The sequence below is a fragment of the Nannobrachium achirus genome (genome assembly GCF_963921795.1).
Source record: "Nannobrachium achirus genome assembly, chromosome: 7".
NCBI classification, from domain to species: Eukaryota; Metazoa; Chordata; class Actinopteri; order Myctophiformes; family Myctophidae; genus Nannobrachium; species Nannobrachium achirus.
This window is the reverse complement of record NC_137816.1, coordinates 29,054,802-29,077,089: the sequence shown is the minus strand read 5'-3', so window position 1 is coordinate 29,077,089 and position 22,288 is coordinate 29,054,802.

The following is a 22,288-nucleotide window of genomic DNA, read 5'->3' as shown; positions in this document are numbered from 1 at the left end:
ATACTGGGGCCTCTATTGTAGCAGGACATGAGGGTGGAGGGGGTTCACGCTGGCCCGATGAGTAATACCAAAGACATTTTAAAAATAGCTTCCACACCCTCGTGCCTTGGCGCTCGACATTACAGAGATGGATTGGGGTAATAGCAGAGGTTACTGCACCCGGGCACTGTCCCTAGGAGACAGCTGGGCTGGGCTCCAGACACTATACAGAAGAAAGGAGAATGTGTGTCTCAAGAAGGAACAGACCAGGCTATACCACAGAATGTCACGCAAAAGATTCAGAGATCGATTCTAGCTCGCAGCTACAGTATATACTGTTTAGACTATACTGTACCGTAATCAGTGCTGTAAATTATGGGATAAGGGTTAGTGCCATACCACCGGTCGCAAACAACATTTGTTTGTAGGGGGAAACAACTAAACTAAAATAAACAACACCTGGCAGGCTGGCAGTCCTATTTTGGTTCAAAAAATATGCATCTTCACCCCTCAAAAATTGATAATCACTGATAATAGCATTTTGTATTTTGTATTTTTTTTTTGTTTCAATAAAATAAATTAATTCATGGGGCTTAAGTGGCTAAAAAGTGAGTTCATAATCATCTACAATCCACACCCATAGAAAGATATTGTATTGATTGGGGGGCAAGAATATATATTATGTAATGTTCTTTGATCATTGTGAATTTTCTTTTTCAGAAAGAAAAAAACAAACTGCCAACTGCCAAAGCAGAAATAACCACAGCAACATGGTAGTATGGAGCCTTCGATCTCTCCATACTACAAAAGGAAAAATTCATGATCTAATATATGCATAATTTGACATCACAACATTCTCATTAAGCATGTGACTTACAAGAGGGCTTACTGTGCTGTAATCTTTAGAACCTATACAGTGCATTAATAAAACATCCTCGGAGTGCATGCACCAAAGACACCAACCTACTGTACTCAATATTATTGGATCAAAATATGGTTTGCCATCCCTTCTTTCTTTCATCTCTCCTTTGAACTGTCCATCAGCAGACCTACAAAAATGAAAAGAAATAATAACTGATGATATAGGGGGAAGAAGGAAAAGTAAAAACTAACTTATCGTGAAGTAAAGCACACACAAAGTAAAATGTTCACACACTGCAGTACATAGCCTGCCCTGCCCTACACTTACGTATAGCTTATGAGGTTCAGTATACCCAACTGTTGCCCAAACGTAAAGGCTGGTGCAGAAAGCTTCAATTACAGCATAATCATACTCTTGAGAAGATCTTCATTACTTTCTGAAGAAAAAAAGCAAATGTTAGCAGCAGATCTTGCAAGGGGTGGGGGCGGGGGATCAATACCTGTGGATGCTGCTACTGTATCAGCTCATCCGACAAATCCAATTCAATTATCAGCTAGCCAAGGAGAAAAACAGATCTATCCAGGGCTTTGAGGACTCCGAAGAGGCTCTTTACTTTGAAGAGAAAGGGCTAAGACAGGGTAGAATGCGAATTCTCCTTCTTCACCCCGAGAATTGATTTGAAGATATATCTGCAGCTCCCAGAGCTGAGGTTTCGATTTGGGAATGGGGGACGGGGATGGGGGGGGGGGACTGAGAGGCATAGACGTGATCTGTGACAGTAGCCGCTGTAATACCACCATTTTTCCTCTTTTGTCTGATGGTTTCAGGAAGAGTACAATGGCTGTTCGAATATTGAATATGGTCTCTCACAGCTTTGTTAATGTCAGACTGACAAATTGAGCCATTTCTCTGCTTTTGATTGATGCTTCACCTGCAAAATGCAATCTAAAGTACACCTCTTCCTTCACAGACAAAATTACATTTGAATTGAATACGCATACTGTACTGTGCTGTGAAAAATTGTCATAACTTTGAACTGAAGCCCAGGCGAAGAGAACATAATGACTCCTATTTTAACTTCCTGCAGCCTATATCTGTTTTAGGATTGATTTTAAGATTTTACTGATTACTTTTAAGGCACTTCATGGCCTGGTCCTAATTACATTTTAGAGTTATTAACCCCTGGAGAGCCTGTGTGCAGCCTGAGGTCCTCAGCTGGTTGTTGGAGTCCAGGCTGAAGATAAATGGTGACTGTGTGTCTTTGCTGTCAGGGCTTCTCCACTCTGGAACGACCTGCCTGAGGACCTCCGCCTGATAAATCATTGTCTTCGTTTAAATCACTTTTTAAAACTTACTTTCAATCGAATTGGCATTTCCAAGTAAAATGTCTTAAATATTATTTTTTGATTAAATGTCTTAAATGTAAATTTCTCACGCTCTGTACAGTGTACACCTTATATGTTTTGTTTTAGTTTTTTTCTGAATGTGCGGAGTGCGGACCACAAGATCATGGGTTAGATCCCGGGCACCACCGACGTATGAGTACCATGGCTTGGTTGCAGCAAGTCGTGCGATGTACTTGGAGCTGATGGTAGGTGTGCCGCTCCACCTCAACACTCCATGTCGCAGGGGTCTTGCCAATTGTAGCGGGGTAGACTCCTGCGTTCTCTGCTGATACAGACAATTTTACTCAATTAGCCAATTAGTCCACATATTGCACAAAAAAGGCACCTGTAGTTTTATAATTTATTCATGGATAACAACAATGATATCATTGCGTAATTCAAGCAATGTGCAGTTGTATCACTTATAACTTTTATGTGTCTGCAACTGTACTGACGTAAAGGGGATAACGTTTGTTCAATTTTCAATTACCAGAGCCGTCAGAAAACATAATTACAGACATGACAATGCACTCATGAAAGACAAGCAACAATGGCTCAACACCCTAGCAAATGAAGTCATGCAACCACAGCACTCTCTTTAAAACTCCTTCAACAGCTCCAGTGAAGCACTGGGGGGGTCCCAGATTCAGACACCAGGGGAACAACTCCAAGCCCTGGAGTGAACACTTACTTATCATGACCTCAACCACCCACCCCCACCTCCCACTCACCTCTTTGATGAATTTTCCTCCTCCTCTGTGGGAGACGTTTCCATTTCATCAGAGCCCCCACTGAGGCTGAAACTCAGAAAGTGCTGAACAGAGTCCAACCTGGCCGAGCATTCAGATTCTGACAACATCCTCCTGAACTGAACTGTCAAAGGAGGGCAGGCGCTGCTGGTCACCTGACAATGTCATCTCATCATGGCTGTTTGGTGGACCATGAAAAGCCCAAAAGATAGGCTCCTGGGGGTCATTCTGTTATGGAAGACGGGCCCCAAGGAAAAGTGTGATGACGACAGAGGCATCACTCTACTCAGTAGTGTCCCAGGAAAGGTTCCTCTGCCACCTCATCCTTGCATGTATTCACCCTGAAGCAGAGATGCAAGCAAAGTGGCTTCACACATGACCGCATCCTGACCCTCACCCTGGCTGAAAAGAGAAGGGAATTTAAAAAAGCCCAGTTATTTGACCTAAAACAGCCAATTGACAGTACTGACAGAATAGCTCTGTCTGTGGAAGGTCCTCAGGCTCCTGGGAGCTCCAGAGAAGATGACTGACATCCTAAAAGGCCATGTCCACAGAAAGCTTTTTTTTTTTTTTTTTTAGCTGCCATGCACTTCTGGGGTAGCGATCCTCTCTCCACACTGAGTCTTGCACTCTTGGCGTCCACTGTTTTTTGATGGATCGCCCCGGGGTGACTCGGGTAGAAAGTAGTTACACTTTTTTAAGGGGGTGCTGCTCATACATTTTTCGACAAATAATCAAATCAAGGAGAGGCAGGACAAATTGGAAATTGTCTTCTAGCCCCCCTTACACTTCTTTCCCTTTGTGGAAAATCAACAGAAATGAGTGATTGATAATGGCTGTCTGGCAACCCAAACATTTACAACCTGACATTGAAGCGTTGCCATGCAACCAGGAGATGTCCATGTTTACCGTTAGGCTATAGGCTATTAATGCTAACAACACAGATGACACAAAGTTCAAGCACAGCAACAGTTGCTACTGTAGGTTAGAACACTGCTCAGTGTGTAGAAACACTCTGGTATACAAGTGCTCTGCCCCAACAAGGCCACTGACTCTGCTCTACAGTACATGCATTGTCTCATGTGCCCGTGTTTATGAATATATCTCCCCCACTATCAACGTCAACGGTGGTGTAAGGCGTTCTGGCAGCCACCATCTTCATCTTCATTACAAATCTATCGAATACATAATGAGCAGACATGTTGCCAGAAGCTGCAGAATTAGATATGAGAGACATACCTTCTCTGCTCTTGACTATGCTTCATGTTTTAGATTTCATGTATCTGCTTTTGATGTTTGTCGATGTAAGGTTTTTAATATGTTGTTGTTGTTGTTGTTCTTTTTAAATATATTGGGGCGTTTAGCCTTTATTGACAGTGACAGTGTAGAGAGACATGGGAGAGAGAAGGGGGATGACGTCAAAGGATCTGGCTGGCCAGGAATCAAACCCTGGACTGATCAGAGCAATGGACACATGTGGTGTGTGGCTTTAGGGTCGCCGCAAGGTTTTTATTATGTTTTATGTTTGAGTGAGGGGTGCACATTCTGTCCCACTGCCAATTTGTGAAGCCAACAGGTTGGGTTGGCCAACCATGGAAGCCTGTGATTTTACTGGAAAACCAAATGAGTTGTTTTCCGGTAGGAGGGATGTTTTCGTGTGTCTGTGGCTTATGGTCGCAATTATACTTATTTTATATTGTTATATCACATTGAGAGTGATAGTTGCTAAAGGGATAGTTTGCACAAAAAAAAAGAATACTCACCCCAATGACCCCATGGAGATATATATTTTTTTTTTTTTGGGGGGGGGGGGGGGGGGGGGGGGCGGGGTGAACTGCGCAATGTCAGTGCTTCAATTACACTTTCCTGACTCGTATAAAATGATATCGCGCAGCCAACGCGTTACTTTATTGCAGAACACAACAGCTTTTCATCGACACAACCAGGTAGGATGAACGCACACATGAACAGCAAACTTGTCCATTATGCCCTGTCAACTTTCATCTCATGCCCTCTTCCCTCTTCCGTACAACGGTGGTGCGTCCCAAATTTAGCCGATCTACAAGCTCACAACGCGTTGATCAGCAACACATTGTGAGCTTGAAGATCTGTAAAACAGACGCCAATGTATGATAAATTATCATACACTCTCATTAATAATGAGATAATAATGTGTTGCATGTCTGTTAGGAGGTGGATTAATAATGAGATTAAAAGTAGCCATAGTAGCCTAGGTCAAAATATTATTATTAGAATGAGTTCAGCTTCTACTGGTCAGTCCATACATTCATTCAGTGGCGTTTTTGACCTATATGATGCCCTGGACGAACCAGTACAGCGCCGCCCTTTGGCCGCCGCAGTGCGGCCGAAAAAATGCGGGTTTTTCGCGGGAAATTATGCATTTTTTTTAAGTAAAAAGCGGTTAAAAACGGTTCGGTTCTACGCGGCGGCAGAACCATTTTGGGCTTAATATAATAGGGTCTAAAGCTGGTTGCACACTGCTGCGTTTTTCGTTGCGAAATGCGTTTTTCAGGGCAAGGAGAGAGAGAGAGATAGAGAGAGCAAGGGACCGAGTGGTGCGCGAAACGGGCGGCAGTGTGCAAACGTGACTGACATAACGTGACGTTGATTTTTTTATTCACGCGCTCCGAAATTCACACGCAGCAGTGTGCAACCACCTTTACCTTGGGTCAGGAGAAAGTAGTCACTCACAGTGAGACAAGAGTTCCTATATCCTGATAGAGGTCTGTGTTTTGTAAGGAAACTAAGAGACTAAGCCAAAATAATCCTCTCCGCGTCCACGTGATGTTTCAGGGCTACAACTTACAAGTAGCTGCTATAATATCTAGCTATGTCCATAGCTAGAAGAACTCCATGCTTAGTTTTAACAGATGTTTTCTCGACGTTCTATTTACAATTTCAACCCCGTCGCATGACGCCCCCGCAAAGTGCCGCCCTGGGCAAACGCCCAGCCTGCACCCCCCCCACCACACGCCTCTGCATTCATTATTCCCAATCATGTACTGTATGACTTTGATTACCGGTATATGTTCTTGCTGGTATGTAATGCCTTCGAAAGAAATTGTCCGGAGGGCGGAGGCCAAACATACTTGCCGACCCCTGACAGACAATAGAAATAACTCATATCGTCGTTGTCGAGTGGAAACCTTGTATGTCCAAAACCGTTCGTTTTGAAATGATCATTTAAAACATGATTTAAACAAGTGAAAACAGACGATCTACGTTGTGTGCTTGTAGATCTGCTGTTTTCACTACTTTTGTGCGACAGCCTTTGCAAAAAACATACAAATCTGAAACTTGGAGATACAAGGTTTCTGCCCGACAGTGACGATATACAGTACAGACAATTGAGAGGCAGAGGGGGAAAGAGATACAAGTAGTTTCACATCACTGCATCAGTCTATTATTATTGAGGAGAGAGAGAGAGAGAGAGAGAGAGAGAGAGAGAGAGAGAGAGAGAGAGAGAGAGAGAGAACATAGTTTGATGTTACTGCATCAGATAGTCTATTATCATTGAGGCATGTCTCCAGGCAGGGATTTGCGCTCCACTGAGCGCACATTTCTAGTTATACTATGCAGATCTACAGTAAGTTGGTTACTTGTTCACATACAGCAGGGGTCTTCAACGTTTTCAGGCCAAGGACCCCTTAGTTGAGAGAGAGATGAAGCAGGGACCCCCACAACCTTCTCATAGATTCTGTATAATTTAGTTTCATTGTTTGACAGCACAATCATCAGTGTATTTTGGATTCGTGTTTATGTGTGTTTTCAGATATTTAACCACTTGAACCGTCAATACTTAATAAACTTCACCTTTCACTCTGTACTTAGTCTGCTCTTTTTCCCCTCTACACCAAACCTATTTGACGAAAATAGCCGATCTACAAGCACGTAGCTCGTAGCTCTGCTATTTTTGGCTAAAGTTCTCAGAATATGGACATTAGGGTTCAAATGGTTAATATATCTATCACTCAAAGATTTGGAGGACCCCCTGTAGTAACTCTGAGGACTCCCTAGGTCCCCCTGTTGAAGACCATTGACCTACAGTATACCACTGTATACTTAGACATATTGTTTGCTTGATCACAATCACAAATGCTAAGAATGCTATTGATATTTGGCACGTTTTATTTTTACACAATGTTAGGTTTGATGTTTACCTGGTAGCCTATCCTTGTTACCTTAATTGTTTTCCTGCTATTTACACAAATGTTTGGTCTATTTTCATAATCATTAGTACTGATTTGTGTACCATTTTGTATAGCGTCAAATTAATATCGTACAGTAGCCTTACGATATTGAAGAGATGAACATTTGCCATGACAAATAAGGGACTTGACACCGACAGTTTTAGGGCCAGAATGTTTTGAACTTCCAGGCGCCTCTCTAATACAACACGCTGATAAACAACCTCCAAGATGACAATCCACGGGACACTCAGAGACGACCCACTCAACTGTTATTCTACGATTATGTATTTTGTATAGTCAGTGTTCAAGGGCCAGCGACTATACTGGTGCTAAGTGCTTGAACACTACTTAATGCCTTGCAACATCTGATATAATGCCCTGCCATTCCATTCCATAGTTTTCTTCTTTTCTTTTCTTTTTTTTTACCATCCAGGATAAATAGCTATCTGCCTACGGTGCATACTGTAACCTTATTTTCTCTCTGAATTGAATGAATCATTATTATTGGTGTGATTGCTATAGGCAACCAGTATTGTTCTAGGTCTGAGAACCTTTCTGTCACCTAAAGTAAACCTCTTTTTATTTAACTTTTTTCTGTACAAGTGCATGTCAACTAAAGTAAACCTGTTTTCATTTAACTTTTTTTTCTGCAAACTTTTATGTCACCTAAAATAAACCTGCTTTCATTTAAATTTTCTGTAATTCAGTTCAATAGAATAAAAATTGTAACCTTTTTCTGTAACCCCAAACATATTTTTTTGGGTTCTCTGTGTCTTTGGGTTGACTCTATTTCCAAGGTAGAGATTAAACCTAACAATGACAATCACTCTGTCTTTTGTTGACTATAAGGTTCATGCGGCATGCCATTTAGTCTGATATGGAAATTACTTTTCATAAACACTGGAAAAGATAAATAAATACAATCTCTCATAATTAAATGAGTTAGCAAAATATAAGTTTGCCAGTATTTGTTTTTGATAAACGTGGAAAAAACAAACAGACAAAAAAAAAACATTTATACTTTTGTTTGCCTCCATGGGAGACAGAGACAGGGATTGAGCATGTGTAGGGAGGAAGTGCCGAGAGAGGTGGTGCGGAGACAGAGTTCATTGAAATGGAGCACAGAGAACAGATGCTGATTTAACAGCCAAGAAGTAATGTAGCCCAGTGGTCTTTCATGGATAGCAGCGGAAGCAACCTCCAGAAACATACAGTAAGAAACAAGCAATAACAAAACAGATGCCACGTGTTATGTAATCCATGAGAAACGACATAGTTCTGTATCTTCTGTTAATTAAAAGACTCACAGCTGAGTCTCTCTATCTCTCTGTCTCTCTCCCTCTCTCTCTCATACACACACAGTATGTAGGCTACAGTATTTGCACAATCATTTGTTTGAGTGTGTGAGAAACCTATTTTGTTGAGCTCCAAACCTTTTGATAAGAACCCAGACCAGATAACACCTCACTGACTCTGTCCCCCTGCATGTCCCGCACACATAGACATCAAAATGGGCTTGAGCCCGTCCTTTTATCCGTCTCTAAACAGTTTCCTATCCAGACCATGAATGCAGTTTTTATTATGGTGAAAGAAATGCAAATGCCCTCTCTTTCCATGCCATACCTGAAGGCAGCATTCAAGAGAATTGTCTTGTCCAAACTCTCCTGAACTTGAATGCAGCATCTTATTTTGAAAGAATTGCCCTCTCTGTGTAGAAATCCAAGCCGTACGCCACATCTCCGGTATTCACTTGATTATGCTTAGTTCAGTGTGGTACAGTATCAAGCACCGAAAATAGCCGACCTCCAAGCTCACAACGCATCGCAGCGCGACACGTTGTGAGCTTGGAGGTCTGCTATTTTCAATATTTTCACCAAAAGTTCCTTTTAGAAATGTCAGCCCCTGCCTCTTTAACATTCTCTGCACGTCCCTGATGTCCCTGACCCAGTACAGCTGTCATTATCCTCAGCAGCATCATCAAACCGCGGAAGATTCCTGCATGCGTAATCGGGTAGTGATCCGAGATAAGCATTGGCCACACAGCAGAACATAATATCGCCTTTAAGTCACAATATGAACATGCACCGTCAAATGTTAACACAAAGAGCCTTAAAATCCGATTCATAGCTACTTAGTTGCGAAGGTGTCGCACACCATACAACCGACCTACAAGCTCACAAGGCGCCGCGGATGCGACATGTTGTGAGCTTGTAAGTCAGTTATCTCTGGCAAATGCCATTCAACGGAGCATATGTTTGGTATCACACCGATCATGCAAGGTTCAAGGTTCAAGGTTGTACTTTATTGTTACATCTTTTGTACAGGTACATAAGAGTAAAACGTATTTTTGTTCGGCTTCCTTCAGACAATGCAGTGGTATTATGTACCTAGTAATTCTTTTTGCTCTGGACCGTTCTCATCTTTGACAAATTGTCCATGTGCCTGATTGTTTGTGGAAAGAAGCTTTTTTGCAGTCTGTTGCTAGTAGCTTTGAGACTGCGTAGCCGTTTTCCATGCGGCAACATCTTGAACAGGCTGTGGTTGGGATGGTGTAGATCTTTGATGATTCCTTGGGCTTTTTTGACACAGCGTTCGTCGTACAGGGCTTGGATTGGGGGGAGATCGCATCCGCTGATCCGTTTGGCTGTCCGCACAACCCTCTGCAGGGCCTTGCAGTTGAGGTCGGTGCAGCCGCCATACCATGCAGTGAAGCAGCCAGTCAGGATGCTCTCTGTGGTGCCTCTGTAGAAAGCTCTTAGGACTTTGGGGCCCATATATCCCAGCCTTCTTCAGCTTTCTGAGAAAGTAGAGGCGTTGTTGTGCTTTCTTGACAACCCGCTCTGTCTGCACTGCCCAGGTAAGATCCTCAGAGATGTCCCAGGAATTTGAATTATTTTACCCTCTCCACTGCAGCACCCCCGATTTGGAGGGGTGAGTGGTCTCTAGGAGGCCTCCTGTAGTCAAAGATGCAGTTGTTGCATGAAACACAACATGTAACACAATGCACAGGCATGTATTTTACAGTATTTATTATACTGTTGATGATGATAGAAATAAACAAACACACACGCTCACATGCACACTCACACACTCACACACGCATGCACTCATGCACGCACACACACACACACACACACACGCACGCACGCACGCACGCACGCACGCACGCACGCACGCACGCACACACACACACACACTCACACACACTCACACACACACACACACACACACACACACACACACGCTACAGTACTCGTGTGGAGCATCACTTCATCAAATGTTGTCCAAAACAAAGCTGTCACATGCAGATTCACAGTCTAACAGCATGCATGCGGCGCTGTCATATCCAACTCTTAGGGGCTCGTGCCGGCTGAGGGATGATTCATGGACATGCCCGCAGCAAAGGATTATGGGAGAAGAAAGATGACAGTTTTCTGGTACGGCACAAAGGCGCAGGAGGCCAGCTCCATCGCAGAACGCCCTGGGGTCCTTCCTCACACAATACGCCCACACCTTGCTTTGGTGCCTCTCATTCCTGTGTAACACATTATTTGACTTATGTAAATGTCAAAACAACAGCAGGGTATTGAGCAGAGTGCACAGTACAGAGAGGGATGGAAAAAGTAAAGAAATACATGCCCCGGAAAAATCTTTATACATTCATTATTTTCTCTTCTCGTGTTCTCTCCCTCACCTGTCTCCTCTCCTCACACTGTGAGTGTGAAGCAATCTCCTCTTCTCCTCTGCACCTGTGCTCTGATTTACCTCTAAGCTTACATATCTAGAATATCAGATTATACCCATCAGCGTTTTCTCATAAGTTTCAAATAACTTACTGTTTTTCTACATGAACTGTACAGTAACAAGTATATTCTTCATGTCCAAAATTGGGACGCCAGGTTGAAAGTGGTTAATGCATACAGCAAATCAGAAGCTGAAACGGAATCAATTATAGGAGGCAGTAAGGGAGGTTTTTCCAGGACAGCAAACTGTGATGAACAACGTGTGGCAACATGATACAGGTACAAGGTGAGGCAGGAGAGTTAAAAAACAGGATTCATCAATGAGATTTAGAGCACTGATAAAGGGGAGGAGAAAACCAATCTGCAAGGGACCATGTCGTTAATGCACTGCGCACATAGCAGGTTATCAATCTTTCATATCCTCCATTGTGCACCAATGTTCCTTGGTCAATAACAGACAGTGTTCCTTCCTGTTAATCCCTTCTCTTTGCCTGTCTGTTTATATTTCGGCCATAGCAACCTCTCAGCGAGAGGCTCCTAGATGCAAAAAAAAAGAAGAAAAACCTGTGGTTTTCTTCTGCCTGAAGTAGTTTTTTACTGTGGCTGACTCCATCACCCATAGCCCAAGGTAACCAGGAGGACATAAATGTCTCACACGTACAGGCCTACTCCACAATCCCTCCTGCCCCCCATAAAGGCCTATAATGAAGGTGGCCAGTTTTTATGATCACAGCATAACTCTTCTGCCATACAGAAATCATTAAAGTTAGAGAGGGAGGAGAGGAGAGATCGTCAAGCATTGGGATACAGCAGATGTGTAAATTGCCAGGTTTTGTTTTTTACTGCCTGAAGCTAAATTATGACACACACAAAGGCTGTACACCACAACCAAAGGTGCTTCCTTTCTGGCTCTGCAGTCCTTGATGCAAAAGACAAAACTGCTTCTGAGGGATAACGAACCGGAGATTGGGGATTTCTTGACATAAACAATGAGATACTGTAAGAGAATGTAAGATAACATAGTCTACTTTCTGTACTTTCTGTCCTATACTCTGTGGTGAGTTATATGTTTGATTTTGATGTTTTGAGGTCAGCTGTATTTTTGTGGTGCAGTTCTTTAAATTGCTGTACTCGTTAATGGTAGGAGGACGCCCAATGTATAGGGCCCCAAGTCAACTGGGCGCAGTTAAGCTAGAGCCAAATATATCGAATCAACAGCAGTGAGTTAATAGTCAATTGCTTTAATTATCATAACGCAAAGTGTTTCTTTTTCATTACGAGTCAACTCCTGAGTGAAGTGAAATGACCTAAAACTAATCATTTAAATGATACATTCATTTGCACAATACCCATGTATTAATTAGGTCAGGTGCTCCTGGTGGTCTACTGGCAGGCACATGGATTTTCTTGCACCATCGTCTCCTGGGTCTCGGATGTCCAAAGACAGCCCTGTTTGACAGTTTGACATCGTACATCAGATGTGTGATGCAATCATGTTTCTCCTGTCTCTCCCAGACAAAGTAGTCTGCTTCCCCAAGCAGTGGGGCTGCTTTCAATACCTGACCTGGCCAACAGCCCAGCCTTGTAAAGGCACGTGTGCTGAGGCCTTGAGGCTCGTGAAGCATGCTTGAGTGAGCCGACGGCCTCACACGTCGGCAAGCGCAATATCCGAGTTGTGTGCCAATATATATTATAGGGAGGTGAGCTAGTTGTAGGCTACCTGAGTTGATATCCTCCTAATGGATTTTGATTGGCTGTCAGTTTTTTCCTACTGTTCCTAAAATGTCTCTGAAAGTGATCCAAAGATATCGTTCACATCAATATAGGATATGCATTATAAGCCACCATATGCCACGTACTGACTCCTCACTCCTACTGACTTCTTTTTGCCACTCAGTAGGCGTTCCCGCATAACTTCCGGGTACGATGATGTCACACGCATGCCCTCTATCGTTGTCGTTACAGTTGTGGTATGGACACACCTATGCACTTCAGTTGGCTTTTTAAATCGATATAGTAATCGTGATAGTTAACATGCTTGATGTGCACATCAATGACCCTTAAAGGTCCCTGGGTGAAACTGTTTTTTAGGGCATTCCTGGTTCCCCATGATCCAACGTGCACCAGATTACCTGAACAAGAAACTCAATCTGTGCGAGCATTGGTACATTTCTGGACACAGTATACCGGTATGTCTGCTACACTGCATGGTTCCGTCCATGACAACAAGGTACATAAATAAAACAATAATCTAGTGTTTGTCAGGGGCTTTTAAGCCTAGTTTTGACCAAAGATTCGCGACAAAATGGTTTTAAAGGGCCATGAAACACAAAATCACTTTTTCTATGAATACATTTTATATAAATGAGTCACTTGTGATAGGGAGCGATGATATGTTTCAATTGGCCCAAATGCTTGTGTGGTTTCAGAGCGTTCTGCTGTCTCTGTAGCTATTTCTGTGAACGTCCAGTTTCTATGTAGAAAAGAAATCTTTGGCGTCACTCATTAAATATTAGCTCATTCTGTTTTATTTCTGTGACGTGACGTAGGCATATCTAATTAATATTAACGTTTGTTTTATATAGAGTCGTATCAAGGGGGGGGGGGGCGTGGTTTCACTGTAGACTGCTTGCAGCCAGAGAGCAGAGCCAGAGACTCCGTCAACAGACCGCTCACAGTTACACTGTTGTGCCTGCTGTCTCGACTGTGGGGCAGGGCTGTTGCTGTTCGACTCAGTGGTGGAAAGTAACACTTGTTACATGTTCGAAGTATATTAATACTACGATGTAGAAACACTCTGTTACACGTAAACGTCCAGGATTCAAAATGTACTCGTAAATGTAAAAAATAGGAAATTTTAACTGGTTATGAAACACGGAGTTGCCGAATCTTTATACTTTTTACACCTCCAATGGCTGGTTTTAAAATTTGTTTCCGAAATGCAAATGCAACAAGTGCGGACAGCTTCTCTCTGTGGCTACACTTTCAGAACACAACGATATGCACGCATTACTCCGCCCCCTCCCCCCACAACAGCAGATAACCACGCCTACATTTTAGTTTTCTTTTCATATTCTCAAGTCTTATAAAACAAACAAAGAGGCGGGGTTTCTGACCCCTTTAAGTCTGTTTCATACTTTGTCATAAGACAATGTACAGTATAATAATCATACGAAAATAGCTGATCAACAAGCTCATGTTAAGACATGTTGTGAGCTTACATATCCGCTATTTTCGGAGCACGACACAGCATAAATTAAGCACAAAAAAATGTTGTGAAGAAAAATCACAGCTGTCTGAATAATGCCGTACCCACCAGCTGGTTACTTCATGCAGTGGCGACGGGAGATGCCCATGTCTGACTGCACCAGTCAACCTCATTACTCCATGCCAGGAACCAGTGAGTTGAAGTGTGGGGACGCGCTTCAACGCTCCCCGCGCCAGAGCCCGATCCATTATGGAGAGAGCCTTTGGCATGATGGAGTCAAGGCGGGATCTTCTTCAAAGCCCTGGACGTGCTTCACAGTCACACCTTTTGCCACTAATGTGGTCACAGTGCTGTGCTCTGCTACATCAGCATCAGTGCTGGGGACAGGGTGGATCTGGCTGAGTAAGAGGTACTTAAGTACAATTTTGAGGTACTATTACTTTACTTAAGAATAAAAATGTTGTATACTTTATTATTACTTCTAGGCAAATATTGTACTTTTCACAAAGCAACTAGTTACTTTGCAGATTTAGATTGTTGTTACAATAACCACTTATGGCCTATTTTACACTTATGCTATACATCTACAAGCTCACACTGCGTTGTGAAATTTCACATAGATGCGTTTTTTGAAAAAAATTGAATTTGTTTTGGCTGCATACAGAGTTCTTTTTGTGTTTGGCACTGTAACATTCGCTGTCCCTCAGTCTATCTTGATGAAATGTGTTTGTACATTTACTCAAGTAACATTTTGAATACAATTGTGAATACCACCATGTCGTGGTATATGGCTACATTTACTTATGAAATAAATCTGAGTAGTTCTTCCATCACTGCCCAAATCAGTATCCCTCAAAAACTATTTGCAAGAAGAATACATTGCTTTTCTGTTCATAGTGGGTTTGTAGGAGAGTATAGTTCCTTCAAATTCTCCTTCATTTCACTTTCATCAAGAAAAATCTCAGCTGCTTCCCACGCATATCAATTAATTCCAAAGTTGCTATTATCACATGGAAATAAGATGATCCAAGTAAAGTCCCGTGAGCAGATGGACCGTGCTGTCATGAAGATCTGCCTCGCATGTGTTTGGGGACGGATGATTTATTCTGCATGTGTGTATCGGTTACTGTAGCTCCATGCATAACAGGTGTGTCGTCACGCCCAGCCAAGAATCCAATTTGTTTGACTCAGGCCAGGTGTGACTGCTTAAATCAGCCATCACCCACGCTACACATTACATTTTGGTTTCAGTCAAAAAAAAATCTAGATCTTTTCTTATGAATGTTAAATTTAGTTTGCACATTAATAAATCAACAACGTGCCTTTTATTATGATGTAATAATATTACATAGTTATTACAGTGGCTCTTTCTATGAGAGATGGAAAGATCATAGGCTGCCTACAGTAAGTAAAGCTAAAATCATGAACTCTGTAAAACCAGTGGTAAAGGGTGTTTTATTATAAATAATAAATGTAGAGTGTCTGAATATAAATGGAAATATTAAGTAAATATTACACATGTTCCAATGCTACATTGATTAATTAAAAAAATATATGGATAACCATTATCCTTAGCCTATTTCACAGGAGGAGCTCAGACCCTTTGCATTCACTTCTTGCACCGGTGTTGAGACATATTCAGTGCACATCACAGTAAAGAATTATGTCGCATGCACACCAGAACGAGTATGTGCTTCAGTTTACCATTGGAGGAAGGGTTTTGCAGAGCTGAGTTAGGCAGAGATGAGGGACAGCTCTGACAGGTGGGCTATTGGTTTGTGGAATGAAGCAATATTTCACAAACTCATCCTCGCTGTCTGTGCCAGCTATGACATCTGTGAATGTTATTCACATCCAGAGGATGAGGCTTCATGGTTTGGCACCATGAGGCAATAAGGGTGGGAGTGCTGGACGGCCTTCCTCCAAGTGCCTCATGTAAAGTATAGCATCAAACCGTGGCCATTGCCTCACCGCTGTCCTTGGGTGTCCCTCACTACTGTCCTTGACTGGCTCTCACTGCAGTCCTTGACTGCCCCTCAGTGCTGTTGTCCTTAGCTGTCCCTCACTGCTGTCCTTAGCTGTCCCTCACTGCGGCGCTGTCAGCTGTCCCTCATGGCTGCCCATGCCTGTGGCAGGATTATTCAACTCCCATTAACATATAACAGAATGTTACTGAAAGGACACTTGGGGCAGAATGCAGTGACCAATAATGGAATAGTCTGTTCAATGTTATGGCTGCTCATAATTGCTTTCGCCTCAAATGTTGAAAAGTTAATCAAATTGACTGATTAATAGACACATTACATTTCCATATACTGTAGGAGGCAGGGGTAGCCAATGTAAGCCTGGTTTTGTTGTACAGCATTAGCATAATATCCACAGACAATAGCCCACCCCACTAACCCATCCAGATAGGCTATATGATTTGCTTTACCTTGTATTAGTTTTTTTTTTTTTAAGTCCAATTTCGTTTTGCTCCACTATCCGCTCTACAAGATCAAACGCGCCTTCTGAGATGTGATCTGGTAGATCTAGTATTTTCAGTGTGCGACACCAAGTACTGTAAGTATAACTCAGGATAAAGCTGTCCCACTTTTTGGAGGCTTGTACAGCAGCGCCTGCCCCTCCAGCCTAATTTTCTTCACCACCTGCCTGTAGTTCCAATTTAACTAAATTCACCATGCCTATTCGTAACAACATTTTAACCCACAAATATATTTACTTTCAGCCTGATTTGGCTGCATTTCTTTTACCACTGAAGTGCGATCCAGATTACCCTTAGCCTGTATAAAGACAAGGATTTCTTCATACAGTATCCACGAGTTTCCAACGCCCCATAGTGCATTGCGCAGACGTCTGTACCGAGCTTCCGGCGCCGATTTACAAGCTCACAACGGGTTGCATCTGTGAGGCGACGTGAGCTTGTATGTCTGCTGTTAAACCCGGAAGTTTGGTCCCGATAGTAAACTCCCGTGGAAACTTGTGGATATGACTAAAGTCAAATTAATTATGATATTCCTGAAGGCCGGCAAAACCACATTGCTCAAAATGATGAAATAACAAATGTAAAGTGAGCATAGGTTATGCGACAACTTTATCTTCACTTTGATATTTTTTTTAATATTCCTGTCGCAAAGGTATTTTATGGGTCGATTGTTGTTCTGGGAAGCACAGAGTGATGAAACACAGTCTCTACATAAAGTACATCTCTTCAAAGCAACAATGCCTGACTCTTTCTCCTTAACCTGAATGCCAGCTCGCATTTCTGAGAGACTTTTCAATGAGAAGGCCAAATAATGGGAAATGCTTAAGTCTTCTCAAGTATCACCTTAGCGTGGATAATTTACCTTTACTGCGCCAATCCATAGAAATAATAGAATATTGATAGAATGTACAAATGACAGAGGTCAGGTCCCAGGTTATGCTTATCCTTTGTTTGTTTTTTTGTTTAGTTTTTTCAGATAATATCTGCTATGAGGAATTTAAACATGCAGTAATATTGTGAATGTATTCAGATAATGATGAATTCACTGTGGATCAATTGTGTCGACTGACACTTGAACAACTTTCTGCCTAACTCTACTTTTTTGCGGGCATGTCATAGTAGGCCTATATGAGACTTTACTGTGATTTACCAACTACCACTAGACTATTTTACAATTTCTACCCCTAAGGAAGAAGCATGGCAGCTACTTTCCATATGACTAATATTTCCGTATGCCTTAAATCATCTATGGAACATAGATGCATAGATCTACGAGTTAGATTCTGAAAAGCTGGTTCATGCTTTCATTTCTAGTATACTAGATTACTGTAATGTTCTTTTTGTTAGAGCGTCACTGTCAAAGCGGCTTTACATAAACCCAAGCTTGCTCAGTTGCTCAGAATGCTACAGCTTGTTTTAAAGGTACAACTATAAGTGATATTGCTTTGTTAAAATAAGTGTTGCTCAATATTCTGAATCTGGTGGTAATCATTGCTATGAGTGATTGTTCAGAACTCGAACAGGATACACGATAAACAAGTGAAATTGGAAGTGATGAAACAAATAAACAAGCAGACAAATTTGGAACTAGAACACAAGCAGATCAATTATGAAATCTGTGGGTCTCTCTCCTGTTTGGATGCAATTTGTAACCCACCTGAAAATGTATGTTCTGTTTATTAAAATGCTGGAGAGACAGGGAGACCCCTGTCACTGTGATCAACCCTGGTTACTATAGTGGAACAGTGTTGCTTTTAACAATAAACTCCTATTTTAACATCTCTTCACTGGATCCCAGTGAAACAAAGAGTTACTTTGCCGGGGACACGTATGCTTTGTCCCCCGTGGGCCACAGACCACCAGTTGGGCCGCCACGACGCTAGATTCCAAAAAGAAGAGGAAAAAAGCCTCAAACAGGGCCGGCACTAGGACCACGCGGACGCTGGAAGAGGCTGCGGTCAGCCCGCAGGCCGGGTTGAGCTGGGCCAAGAAATGTCAAGTGTCCTTCCCTATGCTCGTCAGCCAAACTGGTCCGTGTCATGTAATTCTAATTAAGTCCATTACTTCCTGTAAAGTAGCCTAGACTTAAAAATAAAACCAGTTGCCTAATCATATTATGGGAGTAGCCTATCTTATTTTGAAATCCACCATTTTGAGAGAAAGTGCTTCTGCTTCTTAGTTATTGGCTACTTGGTGCAGCCTGTATGCAGCTCAATGTAAACAGAACCCATATGTGGACCTGGACCAGTGTGGATTACACGCTTTTGACTAAACTAAAGTTCATATTATGATATGAAAACAATGCACCTTTGACTTAAACAACGTACACCCTTTGAAAGTTTGTTAAACTTTGCACGTCCGCAGCAGATTAGGTAAGGAGCTGGTTAATTACCTTCTGCTGTTTGGCTGTTGTTGTGCTGCGGTGATGAGAGCATAGCTTGTAGAAAATATGTTGAGAGGCATAGAGCTGTTGCTTTGGTGTCTCGACCGTCTCTTTCTCTTTATAGTTGTTTATTTTGTTGTGCGCGGTGCGCCAGCGACTAGGCTATACTCGATCCTCATCTCTCTGTGATACAGTAGTAGTTGTGCTCCGTGTGTCATATACAGGAGTGTTATCAATTAAAATAAGCATGCATGTCGTCACTCGTCATGCCGTCATGTAATTAACGGTTCATTGCTTTTAAATGTTCGAACGATATTTTGTATGGCTCTGTTGCACTGCACTGTTAGGCTATGTGCTCTAAATCAGTGCTGAAAGTTTCTCCTCCATTCTGTTTTTGCACAGTTGAAATTGGCTGCCTTAAAAATACACAATTCAAAGACGTATTTGACATGTATTTAATGGCTGGGCTGGCTGGGCTGGGCTGTGAAAATTGATGCTGTGTTGGGGCAGGTTGAGCTGGGCCAGAAAATTAAAATGTGCGGGGGCCCGCGGTCCATAAAAACCCTGACCCGCGCATCACTAGTGTATGTGTGTAGTGTGCACGTATGTACGCTGCGCTGTGTGGTATAACTCATTGTTACACACCAGAACTGACCTGGAAATGCACACCGAAACCCAAACCAAACCGAATTTTCGGCCGATCCGAACCGATCCGAACCGCATTACTGAACTAGGCCGTTGTGGCTTGGGCCGGTCCAAATAGGACCCCCCCACCTGGGAACCTAACCGTACGCCAATGTTTGTATCTATAAATGTTTTAGCTCCTTCCTTGTTGACATGCCCACTGAATACACAGAACAGATCCCTTAGAGATCATGAGATAAAGGTCTCCTCATTAAAGCAAGAATACATTCTAAATCATGTTATGGTGCCTGCATTCACTGCATACTCTCTGGGGTTCTCTACCACTTGAATTAAGGTCTGCTACAAAAGTGTCTTCTTTTAAAAGCAGCTTAAAAACTCTCTTTTCTCAAGCTTTTAGATTTTAAGTCGTTATCTTATTTGTTATTATATCTAATATCCCCCCCACCCCCCCTATTTTAAGCACAATGAGCCACCTGAAAGGTGCTATATCTAATACATGTGACTTGGATGGTAACATTCATATTGTGTATCTACCGGTATGCCATATGTGCACCCACTGCTTGAGAAAAGGTAGCTCCAACCAACCCACTCAATATGCCTCTCATCTAGGGTGTAACCCATAGGCCTATGATGAAAATAGATACAATGCATAACATAACACCCCATGCATTCCCATGTTACACAACAATGCATATAAATGGCATTAAAACAATACCTGAAATGGGGTGTGTATTTGTGTGTGCGTGCGTGCGTGCATGCGGGTGTGTGTGCGTGCGCATGTGCATGTGCATGTGTGCATGCGTAGGCATGCTGGGAAGTCCCTCCTCTTCCCAGAGCTCACCCAGGGATGCGACAGTAGCCTACTGCAGTGGTGAAAATAGCAGATCTACATGCTCACAGCGCCTCGCATTGCGAGGCGTTGTGAGCATGTAGATCTGCTATTTTCACAATTTCTGCCTCCAATATTTGACAATTTAGCCAATGTTTAATTTGTCATTTTAGAGGTATTAAAAAGTCCTTAAATTGCCACTTTAAAATGTGCAGATACCCTCTGTTCACTTAAACTTTACGCTGGTTTGTTTACTGTTGAGTGTGTAATCATCTGGGGACCCCCAAAATAATTTGGGGACCCCCCGAGGTTGAGAACCACTGGCCTACTGTACAGCCTCTATGTCTTTTGTTAAAATGTGTGTTTGTTCTGCATTGTGGGCCCACATGGGTATTATTTCGTTATTATTACAATTCTTATTACAATTAAACTGAGTAAAATGGAAGTGAATGGAACACGTCATGCTTGATGCTTAGCGGCTGCACCAAACCAGCACACAGAGTGGATTATAAATGGCCGGTAATGATTTACGAGGACTCATCTCATTGCTGTCTGCTTCCACATGAATTAAAATGGAACAGGAATTACCCCTCAAGTACAGCCAATGAACTCCTCCTGTCATTGTTTAACCCTTCCAGCTGACAGGGCCGCATAAAGACGTCAATTCCAGTCGAGCGCAAGTGATTCACAATGGCTGTATGATCTGAAGTAGCCCACAGAGTAACGGTAGCTCGTAAATTGATCCAGACAAGCTGCGGGTCGCATCGTATACTGCAACCAATATTTGTCATGGAGGCGAGTGAGTACAGTGTGCCTCCGAAAGCATTGCGTAAGACACTGGTTCTCAACGTCTGGTCCTGGGCCCGCCAGGGGGTCCTGATGGATCATTACAGGCCTGTAAGGGCTGATGCATTCTGCACTTTTAGAGACAAATTTATTTTGGTTCGGTTCATGGAGTCACAAAATCTCGGTGGCACCGAACAGACAAATGACATCATATTGTACTTTAGACAGAGCCGAACCGAAATAAATTCGGCTCTAAAAGTGGAGTATGCATTGGCCCTTACTGGAACCGTTTGAAGATCTTACATTGAGGATTTTACTGTATAGCTTGGGGTCCCAGAGATAAAATATTATATCAAATGGGGGTCCCTGGCCTAATGCATATCAAACTTGGGGGGTCCTTGAAAAAGGTTGAGAATCACTAGGCTTAAAGTTAACATTCGACGGTGACGTGCCCCCGGAAATGATCCGATCTACGTGCCGTCTATGATGCCGTGTCCGTCGTATGACGAAGTATAAATCAGGCTTATGGGTGAGCCACATGTGTGCTGTTATGTGTGATGGTAAAATAGAAGTGACCGCACGGTGGCTGATTGATGGCACTGTATACGCGCTGCAGTGTTAGCGCTCCCTGTGTGGGAGCCATGATTTGTCATGAAACCGTGGCGAAATGTTATTGTGTGCGGTTTCCCTCGGTCGTAACCTAAGCGGGGGGCGGAGACGGGGAGGCCCGGGAAATGACAAATTGCTGCCCAGGCGGCCTTTTTGACCGGGGGTTGGAGGTGTGCGTGTGTGTGTGTGTGTGTGTGTGTGTGTGTGTGTGTGTGTGTGTGTGTGTGTGTGTGTGTGTGTGTGTGTGTGTGTGTGTGTGTGTGTGCGCGCGCGCGTGTGCGTGTGACAACACTGCAGTTGAAATAAGGGGTAATTTCATGTAAATGTGCGTGGCATTGCAATTAAGCATGCATATCAGGATGCCTACTGTATCAGCGTTCGGGTGAGTAATAATAGATTGTAACACAAAATGTC